General features: G+C 55.7%; 1 protein-coding gene across 2 annotated transcripts in view; it reads left to right on the top strand.

The window, feature by feature from the left end:
• Window positions 1–14357, top strand: part of RGS12 (regulator of G protein signaling 12) — a 110372-nt gene that overhangs the window by 46157 nt on the left and 49858 nt on the right. The gene's annotated exons all lie outside the window — the stretch shown is intronic.

Below are 14357 nucleotides of genomic sequence, written 5' to 3'. Positions count from 1 at the left end.
AGGGAGCTGAGGGAGACAGTGACGTTTCTGTGTTGAATGTGGAGAACTCAGGTGTGTTCATGAGCCAGGTCAGTGGGGCTGTGTGTGTAAGGGTCTCTGGCAGACACAGGGGCAGAGCAGGAGGTCCTGCCTGTGTGTGGAGGTCTAGAGGTCTAGAGCACTGTGCTGGGACCAGGTTGGCTGGGGAGACGGCCCAGGTGTGGTTAGCAAGGACTGGCAGTTCAGGGCCTGGACAGCAGAGGGCGCCGAGGTCATACATTTCCTTCCAACCTGCCCAGACTTGGGGGGGGGGTGTGCCTGCACCTGAGGTGAGGCTGCTCCCCATGTTCATCTCCCTCTGCCATGCCAGAACCTTTAGTAGAGTGTGTGTGTTCCAGAAGACCTGGGAAGTCCTGATGGGTCCAGGGCATTAAGGGGAAGGTGCTCCTCCCCCTCCCAAGACGGGCGTGGGGCTGGGGGCAAGAACCCATGAGAGGTCCCTGGGGAGGCGGGAGGCTGCCGCCAGGAGGGCTCCTGCCAGCATACAGCAGGGGCTCTCAGCAGGGTGTTCTAGGTGGCCACAGAGGGCTCTCTGCCTGCCCGGCTTGCCTGTGTTCCCTCTGGAATGTCCTCTGTCCCCCCTCATCGGTGGGCTGGGGCCGGACCCTCCCCTGAGCTTCTCTGACCCTGTCCCCACACGGCCTCTGCTGCCATTCCCAAGTGCTTACACCGGATTCCCAGCTCAGGACAGCGCCCTGGGCAGGCGCAGGGAACAAGGGGCCCCTGGGGTCTCTCCAGCCTGGTGATGCGTCAGTGGGTGCTTGGGACCTACTTCCTGTTGTCTGGGTTCCGGGGCCGGAGCTCCCCATTGAAGGCCCCTGGCTCTTCTGCTAGGCGGCTCCCGTGGTCAGGCAGGCCTGGGGTCGGGGGCCGAGGACCCCCCGCGCCCCCTCTGAGCTGGCACTCTCCCTGCTGCCCCTCTGCGCAGCTCACTGCCACTCCCACCAGACTTTTCTTGTACCCAAACCTGCAGCTGGTTTTATTAGGGGCTCATCTTCGTGGGCCCACGTCTGAACTCAGTCTCCAACTGGCCCTGAACCAACATACCCATCAGAATAGGGAGGATGTGATGGTGAGTGTGTCCGGTGTCCTGGACACTTGCCCTCAGCAGCTGCTGGGACTCTGGGACACTTGGACAGCCTGGGAATCTCTCCTTCCCCCGCAGGTGAGCCAGGCTCTGGGGGCCGAGGGCGCTATCCAGCATAGGGGGTCTGTCGCCAGATTCTTGCCCCCATCCCTTCCCTTTCCTCGCCCTGCAGACACCAGAGAAGGGCAGGCGGACAGCCAGAGGGGAGACACAGAAAGCCCCCAGGGGACGCAGGGTTGCAGAGAGACCATGGTGCGTGGAGCTGCGTGGGGGCAGGCCGCTGTTCGGGCCACACGTGGCAGACCACACAGACAAGATGAAATTGCACTTCCTCTGCTGGGATGTGGGCATTTCTGTCTGAAGTGATTAAAATAAAAAGAAGCTTGGCCCCTGAGTGGTGGTGTAGACGGCTCAGTGCCCAGGTGCTGGGTTTTGTCGAGGTCCTGGCCAGAGGTCCCCCAGGGTGCCCTGTGGGCATGGCCTTCCTATTCTGCAGTCCGGTTCCATTCTCGGTCCCTGGTGGTCCTCCGGGGTCTGGCAGGCCTTCGGGACTAGAGGCCCGCTGTCCTCTCCCCAAACCTACAAATCAGTGCAGGCCCCTTGGAAATCAGTAGGGCAAATAACCAGGGTCACAGAGTCCCGGGCTTGACTGACCACCCACGAAAACCTGCCGGAGTGTGTCCTCAGAAGGTGCTCGTGTGTGCATGCATGGGTGTGTGCCTGTTGGAGGGTGAAGTTGGGCGGGAGGGGTGGTGGTGAGTGGCTTGGGGAAGGGAGGGTGGCGTGTGTCCTGTTTGCCCGCTGGGCCTGGCCAGAGCCTGTCTCAGCCTTGCCAGTCTGCAGTGGGTAACCACACAGCGCCCTGCCCGCCGCTTCCCTCTCTTTCGGCCGCCGGGGGAAGGAGGTGGGCTTGCGGGTTTTGTCTGCCAGACTTGATTTATTCCCAGAAGAGGTGGCTTGTTGGTGTGCCCGGGGGATCTGTTTGTTAGTGGCAGCCCCCACTTCCTTCATACTGCCGACTGCCCTGTTTGGGAAAGACAGTCCTGGAGAGCAGGCGGAGTGGGTGGGCCATGGAACTTAAAGATGAGGCCCCAGCGAGGGCAGGGGCTCTAGGCCCCTCCAGGCCTGGCGGGTCAACCATGGGAGCCCTGGACGCCCAGGAGGGTTGGAAGGAGCTCTCTGGGCTGAGGCTTGTTACATCACCCCCACCAGGCGCAGGGTGCATGGGGCAGGGGGAGAGGTGGGGCTGCCTGGCGCATCCCTGCCCATCTCCTGGGGACCCATGCTGTAGGCTGCTGCTCCCATCCCCCCTCTCTCACCGGGTCCTGGCCTTCCGTGCAGCCTTCCCTCGTCCCCCAGCCTGTCCCCCAGCCCTGGGCTGTGCTCTCCCCCTCCCAGCCCCTCCCTCGCCCGCCCCCTCAGGCCAGGCGCTTCCTGTGCTCAGTTGGTGTGGATGGTCATGGAGGCTTCTGCCCCTTCTTCACTCTTGCCTTGATGTCAGTTCATACTTTCGTTGTGTGTGGACCTTTTGAGAAAAGCAGTCTGAGGCGACTTGAGCTGATGCCCATGGTTCGTCTGTAAGATTTTCACCTTTCAGGCAGGCACTGTATATTTCTGCATTAAACACCGTTCTGTGCTCAGTGTCCCAGACTCCCTTCACTGAATGCTCGCGTTGGGAATGCTCATGTTTCTCCCACGGAAAAGCAAAAGTCAGGACAGGCTCAGCATGGTCAGGGTGGTCAGCTGAGGGCCCGACCCCAAACCTGAGGGCCATCCTGCCAGCCTCTTGACCCTGTTGGCATTGAGTTTGCAGCCCTGGATAGGATGCTTCCCGAGGTCTGTGGCTGCCTAACCCTCCGTGGGGGCGTGGGGGTGCTGAGCGCTGGAGCCCGTGCAGAGGGGACCCAGACATGCATAATGTGGCGCAAAGAAGCCCTTTGGGGTGAGCGGTTTGCCCTTGGGTCTCCAGAAAGTCAGCAGGTCTGTTTGCAGTGATACCTAGGTTCTAGACTCAGTTTCCTGTTTCTTCTTCCTCTGTCCAGCAGGATCTGCCGTGGTTCCCTCGCTCTCAGCCTGTATCGGGCGTCAGAAGGCAGATGAGGCGGATCATGGGACAGAGATAGATGCGTGAGACGGGTTTTAGGAATACGGCCGAATCCGCAGGTTGGCATCACATAAACTCGTGCATATGGAGGCTTATAATAGAATCGTCAGCAACTGTAATTAAGGCTGTGAACTGCGCCACACTGCTAAAAAAACAAATTCTCTGCAGCTGTTGTACTGACTGAGAATTACCCCTATCAGCTGAAGTTTTATTCTTCTGATCTGGTAGAGGAAATACTTGAAAAATGATCTCACAGCGTGACTTATGTAAACGGCTTTTTTTTTTTTTTTCCACATGAGACAATTGAGATAGAGTCTGAATCCCTGGCAAACCACAGCTTCCTGCAGTGTCCTGTTGCCATGGGTTACGGAGGGAGCGGAATGGAACTTCATCTGAAATGTCTTTAAACTTCCCTGACATGCATGGGCATGCTGCCGCGTCAAATGGTATAGTGTAGATCCGCACGCCTGGTGTGGGTCGGAAGTGTTCTTGTCCTAAGATGAATTTGGGAAAAGGGCTGTCAAAGGAAACGCACATGTTAAATGATCAGCAGGTAAGTTATTCTAGCTGTTTCTTGTCATTTAACAGATCTTCTGTAAGACAACTTGGCATCTCCGTGACTGTTTTGTTTTTAAACTGTTCAGTGAATGGTAGATTTTAGGTGTGAACTTTGGAAACTGTGCTTGTCTGCATCACGGAGCTCAAGCACACGCCCGAGGCTCTGGGACCCCAGGTGCCCGGAGCGAGGCTGGGCCGGGCAGGTCGGCTGCAGCGAGGCCAGCCCAGCCTCCCCGGCTCCCAGCTGCTTGCCTTGTAAGTCGGCCGTACAGAGAGCATCCCGTGCTTTTCTCGTCCCTACCGGACTAATGCTAACAGATTTTAAGACGAGTGAGCTCATTGTGTTGAAGTGTTAAATTTCAACTGGGTTATTAAAATCTATCATAGTCTTTAAATCAGCATTTTGTATCTAATATTGTAAAACGTAGTGAGGTGACTCTGCCTCATACAGGTACATAGGGAACTCCTGGCATAGGGATTATTATCTGAGCTTTTATATATAAAGTTGAACTTACTATGAAACTTTAAAAAAAAAAAGGTTTGAGACTTAAAAAAGAATGTTTCTTTTCCTCTTGTGGTTATGCTGTGTTGACTTAAAGGTAAAAAGAAATTACTTACAGAAGATTGTCACTAATTACAGGGTACTGATTTTAAATTCATTCTTTTCTGAGAGTTGTTTCATCCTGATATTTTCCAAATGCCCAGGGACCTCTGGGGAGCTGCAGGGGAGTCAGTTCGAAGTGACGGGTTTGGACGTGAGGTGAAGGGGAAGGAGCTGTGTCCTTCCCTTTACATGGAAAATAGGAATAGGTCAGTTGGAGAGGTCACGGATTATACTGATGCAGTGAGTGCAGATTTTAATATATTTTAAAAATACTCGGGATGTGGTTTGCAAAACCCAGGCACTACTAACACTCACTCGAGAGGGTGGAGAGGTGCCTTTGATGTTTACGGGCGTGCCCGCTGCAGGGCCGCCTCGGGCCGCCTCGTGTTCTGGTAGACCGCCCTCCTCGTCCTGGATGGAAAAGTGAATTTTGAATATATTGTGTCCTTTGTGGGCCTATTAGCCAGTTAGTTATTTGTACATATGTATAGGCTGCATTTTCAGTTCAATGGTATATAAAGGCAAGTTTTAGAAAATGTTGGTTTTTATTCTGAGTAAAAAAAAAAGGTCACTAAAAATCTGCCTTTGTGCTTGCCTGCATAAATGATTTGGATCCCTTCCAAAATTTTTGCAAATGCTCAAACTGGCAAGTAAGTTGCTGGCACAGGTGTGTGCAAACTGGGTGGTATGCTTGTGTTAAGCAGCGTACCCGAGCAGCCCCCTCCCCTCTGGGGTCGAGGAGGTGCCGGAAGGTCATGGGATGAGTGCTAGGTACTGCGTGCAGCTCTGCCGGGCTCCAGGGGGGCCCAATGGAAAGTGGGCAGAAAGCGGGTCCTTGTGGGGGGCTAACGCCACAGGCCCATGGGGCAAGGGGAGTGAGATTGGGGGGCCCTTGTGGGAAGGCTGGCTCCATGCCTCACCGGCTCTGCTTCTCCCTCGGAGCCTCCGCTTGCTGGTGCGGAAGTGGGGGTGCCCCGGGGGGCCAGGCCGCCATCCAGTGTGTGTGTGTGCTCAGTGGACGCCGTGTGGCGGGAAAGGCTGTGTTTCTTGCAGGCAGAGAGCCCTTCCACCTCCTTGGGAGCGCTTTCCCACAGTCGTTTGAGGAGCACAAAGGAGAGCCGGTGGTTGCCGACCCAGGAAAAGCGAGAGGCTCTCGCTGGCCAAATGAACAGATTGCAGTTTGTCCATCTTGTAAGGAGTGAAATTGAGCGGAAGTAGACTTGGAACGTGCACATATGCCCCTTTGTCCGAACAAAGCCATCCGTCGTCCTCCAAGCACGTCAGGACGGGTGTCAGCCGCAGAGGCTGCCGAGGCTGCGTGGGAGACATGACCCCACAGCCTGAAAGGAATAGGAGCGTCACGAGAAGAAAGCTGCAGCAGGCATCCCGGGTGGACCCCTCACCCCACTGCCCCTGCGGCTCTTGGGGGGCCGGGCCTCCCGTCCAGGGCTGCGCACGGAGCTTAGGCACTCCTGGGCTCTGTCCCTCCTTCCTGGTCCTGAACTACAGACCCCACTGGGCCGCACGTTTGGCAGAGGTTTGCCGGGCAGGGACTTGGGAGCGCATCTCATGTCACCGGTGCCTTTTGAGGTCTGTCTGCCCTGGCGGCTGCCTTCGGGCTGCTAGTGTGTGAGGGAAAGAACTTTCCAGAGACCAAGGGGCTTTCACCTCTTCGTGCACTGGGGCTCTGGGTAGGATTTTGAAAATAAGAAGGGCTGCACTAGAAGGACACGGTGGTGTTCTGGGTGCCGCGGGATGAGTGGTGGAGGTGGTCGTGCTCGGGGCACCATGTCGGGACGTGTGGAGGGTGAGTGGGTCCTGCAGAGAGCCCCACAGAGGCTGGAGGAAGACAGGGGGGTGGCGGGGAGGAGGGCCAGCTGGGCTTGCCCCTGGGGAGGCCCAGGCTCGGTGGGGAAGAAGGCAGGGCCGGCCATGCGAGCAGGGCCCGCTGTGGCGCCACCGATGGGCTGGGCCGGCTCCAGTCACCACGGGGGTCGGGGCGGGTGGCAGGGGCGGAGAGCTGAGAGCAGGCTTAGGTCCCCAGGGGAGGCCGTGTGGGCTGCCCGGCTACCAGGCTGGCCGTGGGGTGGGAGCGAGCATGGCAGGCCGCCCTTCTGTGGGCCGCCGCCCGCCCGGCTGGCTCCGAGCCTCTGGGATGAGTGGGGTGGGCTGTACAGAATTCTTTTGCATTTGGCTGAGTTTCTCCTTTTTTAGCTCAGACGAACGGACTTCTCTTCATTGCCCGTCTCTCCTATCGGCCTGCCCCACTCACGGGGCTACCACGGTGCCAAGCAGAGCTGGGGTGGAGGGCCACAGGCCTTTGTCCAGTGGGCTGGCCCTGCGTGACTGGCGGTCAGTCAGTCGGTGCGTACTTTGCCCCAGATCACTTTCGACCCTAAAGCCCGTGGGGGAGGGGCCTTGGGTCTGTGATCCGTGTTCATCCCACTTAATGCACTGGTTACACACATTCTTCTCTCGCTGTTGGAGGCTTTGCTCCTGGCTGTCTATATAAGAAGACTCCCCGGTCTGTTTGCGGTGGACTCCAGTTTCTGTCTGCACGTCTTCCCCTTTCCTTCAGGAAGAAGTGGGCCACCTTGCAGCAGCAGCTCTCCCTCCATGGTATTTGCTGAAGATGGTCCTGCCGTCTGCACCCCCAGTCCTGGGGTGCGGCCGGCACGCAGGCTTCTTTCCCCCTGATCCCGCTAGGGGTGCCCGGCACACTGCCCCTTCTCACCATCTGTCCCAGAACGACTTGTCTGTCGGTGCTTGACATCCTCCCACGAAAGAAAGGCCAGATTTCCTAAAACAGCAGGATGTCTGGGTGTCCCAGCACTTGACCAGCTTTCCTGGGGGCCCCGTTCCCTCAGGATCCCTCCCTGGCTTCTCTTCTCCAGGTGCCTCCAAGCTATCACTTAGAGGCTGCCCTCTCCAGCCTGCCTCTGCAGCGGGGATCCCACGCTCCACACCCAGCAGCAGGTCCATGTCTGCTCCCAGCTCCCTCTGGACGTGCAGGAGGCGGGTGGGGGACAGTGCCAAGTTGGACTTGGGCTTCTCCCTCGGTCTCCACTGCCCCTCACTCAGGCCATCCCTCGAGCCTTCTGTGTCGGCAGGCCCCGTAGACTCAGCCCCCAAATCTGTCCTTACGTTCTTCCTTCCTTGCCCCCACCTTGCTCTCTTGCCTGCACCCTGGGTGTGCTGCTCACTGCCCTGCATCAGCCCTTCTCCAGCGACACCCCATGGGGACACCTTTGTGTGCCCTTCTCTGTGCCATGCTCTCCCGTGGCACCTGACTTGCGCAGGCAGCAGGGATCTGACATTTTTGGATTCATCTTCAGCGCCCAGCAGAAGCACCTGGGGGCAGGGCTGCCCGGTCTGGTGTGCGGCTTTGTTGCATGCATCCCTCGCACGTGCAGAGGCGTTGATGAGTGGAAGCAATCTCAGCTGGAACTCTCCCGGCCCTGCCTGACCCACAGGGCAACTGCTGGAGCCCAGGGGCTGCTGGGAGCTGATGGAGCCAGCCTGGGGAGGACGGGGGTCTCCAGCTTGAGGCTCAACTCTGCTGGGTGGAGGTTTTAAAACCACTGACACATCTCAGCCTTTATGAGAAAATGTGTCCCTGGGGTTGGGCTTCAACTTCACACGAGAGTGGGGCTTGGATTCCGGCCTCCTGCGTGTCCCTGCGTGTCCTATTCCTGCAGGAGCGCCTCCATGACAGTGTCTGAGAGCTAGACGTGGTGCCGCCTCCTGCACAGAGCATCCCAGGAAGGCCGTGCTTACCTTCACTTCACTGGCGGCCCCTGCTGTCTTGTCGGGATGCGAGGTCGTGGGCATCATCCCAGACCTTCGGCCACTTCCCACCCTGTGTCTTTCTTGAATTGGGCCAGCCGGTGAGGAAATGGGATTTGCAGTGTTTATGTCAAGGTCAGAGGATTTCTGGGTGAGGTCAGATGTTCACACTGAGTACCTAGCATTAGTGAGGAGCCTGTGTGCCGCTCATCAGGGTGTTTGCAAAATGCATCATCTCAGGCTTCACCAAGGGTGTGACACGAACATTCAATCTTAAATTCTTGGGGAGATGCTGTCATTGTGGGTTTGGCCTGCTTGGCTCTCTTCTGATTTTATCGAAGAAGGAAGAGGTCTTTGGGATGCAGGTGCATACACGCACACGCACTTTAAGCGAAACTCAGGTTCCATTCTGAGCTCTGGGGCTCTGCCCATATCTGACACTTGGTTGCCCTGTCCCCTCCCCGCTGCACACACTGTGGTGTGCTGCACCATGATGGGTCCACCCTCGCCCACGTTGTGCAGCGCTGAAAACGCCCAGAATGCCCTCACCGCACGCCATTCACCCCATGTCATCCCTGTCTCCCGGATCACAGAAATTCTTCATTGTGAACATCACAGTTTGAGCCTTAGAAATATGGGCCTCTTCCCTGCGTCATGGGAGCCCTATATCCAGGTGTCTCTGGTTGGAGCTGCTGGAAAGCATAATGTGGGGTGTGCGTGTGCTCGTGACTCATATGCGTGAACATGGAGAGAGCCGGGGCTGGGATAGAACACTGTGGCATCCCAGTGTGGGGACGGGTGCCGAACACAGCCCTCTCACCAGGCCTCTGGGAGGTCGCTCCTGTGTCCCGCCACCGAGGGACCTGGGAGCTGACCGGCAAGGGCAGACATCAAGGCTGTGGTTGCCTCAGGGGCCTGGTAAGGAAGGCTTCCCTGAGAAGGAGTAGCTGAGGCCACAGCCAGGTAGGTGGGCTGCAGGTGAGGCCACAGGTAGGAGCGGGGCGGGGGGGAGGGGGGAGGGGTGAGGGGTGCGAGAAGGGGTGCACTGAGGGTACAGGAGGGGCTGGGTCCTTCCTGCAGCAGCTCTCAGAGTCCTGGGACTACATTCCACAGGGAGAGATGCGGGTCACATCAGGACCTCACACACATGATGCGCGTGTTCACGTGCACACACGTGTGACTCTGAAGCTGGGCCTGAGCACAGCATGGATCCCGGGAAGTACTTGGTATTTTCCTTTTCACGTTTTTCTATCCGTCTTACTTGGTGGTTGACAGAGGCGGCTCATGGCCCCTGAACTGATTTGACAACTCCTTAGGGGATTGTGGTTGGGTGTGAAGACCCCTGGGCCCACGGAGCCCAAGTCAGCGCATAGCCGCCCCTGCAGGCCCCACGTGGGCCTGCTTGCTTCCACACTCGGTCCTGTGAGCAGTCACTTAAAACTTAAATGATCAAGTTTTCATTATCTTTAAAAAATTTTTTTTAAGATTTTATTTATTCATTTGAGACAGAGCGTGCACGGTGTGCACGAGCCCGGGAAGGGGCGGAGGGAGAAGGAGAAGCGCGCTCTCCGCTGAGCCCTGAGCACTGACCCCAGGACCCCAGGATCATGACCTGAGCGAAAGGCAGACGCTTAACCGACTGAGCCACCCAGGCGCCCCAGTGATGAAGTTTTTAAAAAGTCAAATAAATATATATTAGATACAAATAGGAAGTGTTAAATTCTTAAGGCTTTTCATCATTTCGGTTATTTATATTCTCTTTGTATTCAGAACATTTGATGCATTTGGGCAACTGACAGCCTTTGGTCTCTTATTTAGGACTCAGATAGGACTGATTAATACTTTTTATGTCCAAGGTAGGAAATTTTGTCAGTGGCTCAAAATTGAAAATTGGTATTATTATATATTACTATATATCAAAGTAATTTGGTGACAATATAGTTTAATACTTGCTCTTGTCTAATGTTACAGACAGGATCAGCCTTGATAAAGGCTAGATTTGTCATGTACTTCCCTTCATATTAATGATCTGAAACTTTAACACCATTGATTTAAAATAAAATATCCATGGAACCTGTGTCATCCAAATTTCCTGCTGGGAATCAGTCCGATTTCCACTGAACTATCAGGTTTAAGAGGCTGACCCAAGGAATTGAGGTGGTTTGAACTTAAATTGCGTATCTAAATACTTTGTAAGTTTCTTTCAAACAAATACATTATGTCAGTGTAAATTCCAGTCCTGTAGGCATATGTTCTAGAATACTCTCGAGCTGTTTCGTTACGGTGAGCACAGACAGATGCTCACTTACTGGGATCTTTGTCACTAGCAGCTTGTTTTTACGGTTCTGCTGCTTTTGTAAGTGTAACACGTAGATATGGGAATGCAGGAAGAGCCCACGAGTACAGACTAATGAAAATGAGTTTTTGATCCGGATTATACTGGATATCAGAGTAAATGTTAGGGGTGTTAAGCTGGAACTCATAAAAGCGTTTGTCGTGGTCCAGTGGTCTTAGTGTGCTGAGACCTTGGGATTGCCTGACTTTAAGTCACCCTGAGCGTCAGGCTTCCCCGCTGTGGGGGATGCTCCATGGGAAGTATCTGGGGGGGTTTCTGAAGCTTTGCCATTTTGGACTGCTTCCCCCCGTCAGCCGGGCTCTGCTAAGAAAAATTGCAAACCAGGCTTTAAAAGGGTAACTTGGGTCAGCATAGACATGTTATTGATCCTGGGGCAAACAGGAATGATTTGGGGGTTCCCTGTCTTTTCCAGCTCCCCGTTGTTGGCAGGTTGTCTGCCTGTGCCTCCTCACCCCCTTTGCCGAGCACCGAGCACGGCCACCAGTAAAGCACGCCAGGCCGGAGCTCCCCGCAGGGGTGCCTCCCGGCTCCTCCCTGCCACCACCTCTTGCCGTGGGAGACCGCTTCACCTCTTTAGGCCTTACCTCCTCTTGGAGCGAAGGCCCCTGATCCGTGCTTCTCAGCCTGCTCCCATGTCCATCTCAGGGGCCGGGGAGTTGGGGTGCTGAGCAGGGATCGGCTGATGTCATGGCCCGGCTCTGCCACTGCGTGCTTGTAAAATAGAATAAATATTGGACAGTAAACAGAAGAATCAGGTTAATGGTAATTATACACTATTTATTTGCAAATTAAATAATCTAGTCAGGAAAAGTCATCACCTGTTTCTCCAAAAATATGTGAACTTGGAAGAGGAGAGTGGTTTTATGTCTGGATAATATATTTTTTTAAAGATTTCATTTATTTATTTGAGAGTGGGGAGGGCAGAGGCAGAGGGAGAGGCAGACTCCCTGCTGAGTGGGGAGCCCGACATGGGACTCAATCCCAGAACCCTGAGATCACACCTGAGCCGAAGGCAGATGCTTAACCGACTGAGCCCCCCAGGCGCCCCTGTGTCCGGATAATATTGAAGCATGTCTCCATAGAGCTCTGCCTGGGGTATGAGCGTCACCAGGGCAACATGTCCAGACCGGAGAGTGGAGGCCGTGAGTGAGGCTGCGGAGCTGACCTCCCTGTGACCCTGCCTCACCCTGCGATGTGCTAGGAGCAATCCCATCGTGAGCTTGAGAAGATGTGGGGTGGTGGGGGGACATCTGTGACCTCTGAGCCCTTACTGGCCCCTCCAGGATGAGCCCACTAGCCCACAGCTTTCCAGATGCCTAGAACTTTCCTTAGCATTTTATTTATTTTTTTATTTGTTTTTTTAAGATTTTATTTATTTGACGGAGAGACACAGCGAGAGAGGGAACACAAGCAGGGGGAGTGGGAGAGGGAGAAGCAGGCTTCCCGCTGAGCAGGGAGCCCGATGTGGGGCTCGATCCCCAGACCCTGGGACCATGACCTGAGCCGAAGGCAGACGCTTAACGACTGAGCCACCCAGGCGCCCTTTCGTTAGCATTTTAAAGATTGACTGATTGATTTTGGGGGGGCGGGGCAGAGGCAGAGGATGAGAGAGGATCTTAAGCAGACTCCCTGCTGAGCGCAGAGCCTGATGCAGAGCTCCATCTCATGACCCTGAGATCACGACCTGAGCCGAAACCAAGGGTCGGGCATTTAACTGAGTGCACCACCCAGGTGCCCCGAACTTTCCTTAGCATTTTAAGCTTGGGAGGTGCTCTTTGGACACAGCTTCCCGAACTGGGGAAAGGGAAGGAAATGCACATTTGAGGCTGTGGCTCAGAGCTCTTGAGTGCCTCCTGGAACACGGTGAACAACCGAGGCACCCAGAATGCTGGGGCACCTCTCCTGGAGGACGTGCGTGAGGGGTCCCAGGGGTGGCCTGCGGGTGGTGAGCTCTGGCACCAGCAGGAGAGCTGTCCTTTCTGAAAGAGTTCGCTGGCCCGCGTCCAGGCCTCCTGCCTCTCCTTCCCCTGCTCGGTCCCGGCCCTTCTGGTCTCCGAGCGGCCGCAAGGGTGACCGTTTGCAGGGCTGTCTTCCAGTTCCCAGACTCTCTCTTCAGCAGCTTCCCCTCTGCTCGCCTCTCTCCCCGGTGCCTAATCTCAGCGTTGTGCACGGCCAGACGCCTCGTGGAGGGTTGTGTTTCACGGAGGCCCCCTCACCTCCTCTCGTCTGTGTTACGGCGTCTGCCGATGATTCCAGGGCTCCGGGGCATTCTGTATCTGAACTTTCCAGTGCCTGAGGATCTCTTGTCGTTTCTCCTGGTGGGCTTTTACCTCGAGTTCGGGGGGATTTTTGAATTGTGAGCTCAAATTTGGGTGGGCTCACTTCTTGGAACTCCTGCGGGCCTCAGTCGGACTGCTTTCCTCCTGGAAGGATCAGGGAGCTGGGCATCTCGGCCCAGGAGTCCCGGGGTGTGTGGGCTGTGCCCTGTGCCCGGCGCCCAGCCCAGCCTCTGGGTCCCGCCTAGTGGCTCCTTTGCTGGGTTTGGAGCAGCAGTATATTAAAAGCATGTTTGTTTCTGTACCGTCTTCACAATTTTTCTATAAATCTAAAACTCTTCTAAAAACTAAAGGATACTTTTTTAAAAAACATGTTTGTTGCGCTTTACCTGGATCCGTTTGCGCTGCACTGAAGGCCCCATGGGCTGGAGTCTGGCAGCGCCCTGCCCGCCTTGTGCACACGGAGCTCCCCCCGCTGCCACTCCATGGCACCCCACTCTCACCCCACCTGCTTCCATCTCTTTTGGCTTCAGGGACACGCCTCTGTCCTGGGTCGTGGGTTTTGGTTCATTTTGGGGGTGGGCGTAGAGAGTTTTAGTGCCTTTGTCCCATCTGCTGAAGTCTGCGAATGTGGTTTCCACCGTGATTATAACATGAAGTTGACCGTGGCCTTCCTATTTATAGAAGTTTGCATTTTATGATTAATTTCTCAGACATGATTATTGACAGTATATCTGATTTTGTATGTGGTCTTGCGGATTTCTTTCTCATAATCTCCAGGGAATAACGTGCCTTCATACTACTGAATTTATAACAGGATTGTAGGTGATTCACTGTGAGGACGGGAAGGACCGCTTTGCACACTGCTCATGTCAGCCTGGGAGGGGGCCTGCCCCACGCTGCTGTAGTGAAGGGCAGACCCCTGGTCGCTGAGGGCTGATGGCCTAGGGCTGGCTTGCCGCGGCACATACTCGCCTGCCCATCTGGCCCGATGGTAGTATAAAAACCAGACATGCCACCAGTGTGTGTGTTTACTGTTGGGAACGTCTTGATAAGGTGCCAGGGTACAGTTTTAGAGTATTTGTGGCCCCAGCACTCAGGATGGTTGGAAACCGTGAGCAGCCCCGTTTCCAAAACCGTCAGGAAGTGGCTTCCCCAGGCTGTTGGAGGACAGGCCCTCTTTCTGGGCCCGAAAGTCCTCCCTTAGCCGGGCCCTCTAGCCTTGCGGGTCTAAGTCCCACGAGGTGAGGGGCTCCTAGTGGGAGAGGGTCCCCCATCTTCCATGCAGGCTGGGAGGTGAGGTTAAGAGGGGCCTGGTGCCAGGAATGGGCTGTCAACTGGGCCTTTGGGAAGACCTTCCTCATGTTGTGCACTGTGGTCTCACCTGCTTCCGCAGAGAGGCCACGGGGTCTTTCTCCATGCCAGAGCGCCAGGGAGGGATTCTGTAGCCAGGCCTGAGCCCCGGGGGCTTTGGTCACCACCGAGAACACGTAGCTGCGAGGATTGATCCTGCACGTGGTGACGGCTGGGGGGGTGGCTGGGGGAGG

Source organism: Eumetopias jubatus, unplaced genomic scaffold (assembly GCF_037043125.1).
Source record: "Eumetopias jubatus isolate StellerSeaLion01/CBP00866 unplaced genomic scaffold, mEumJub1_p1.0 scaffold_2, whole genome shotgun sequence".
Classification (NCBI taxonomy): domain Eukaryota; kingdom Metazoa; phylum Chordata; class Mammalia; order Carnivora; family Otariidae; genus Eumetopias; species Eumetopias jubatus.
This window is presented reverse-complemented; position numbering and strand designations above follow the sequence as displayed.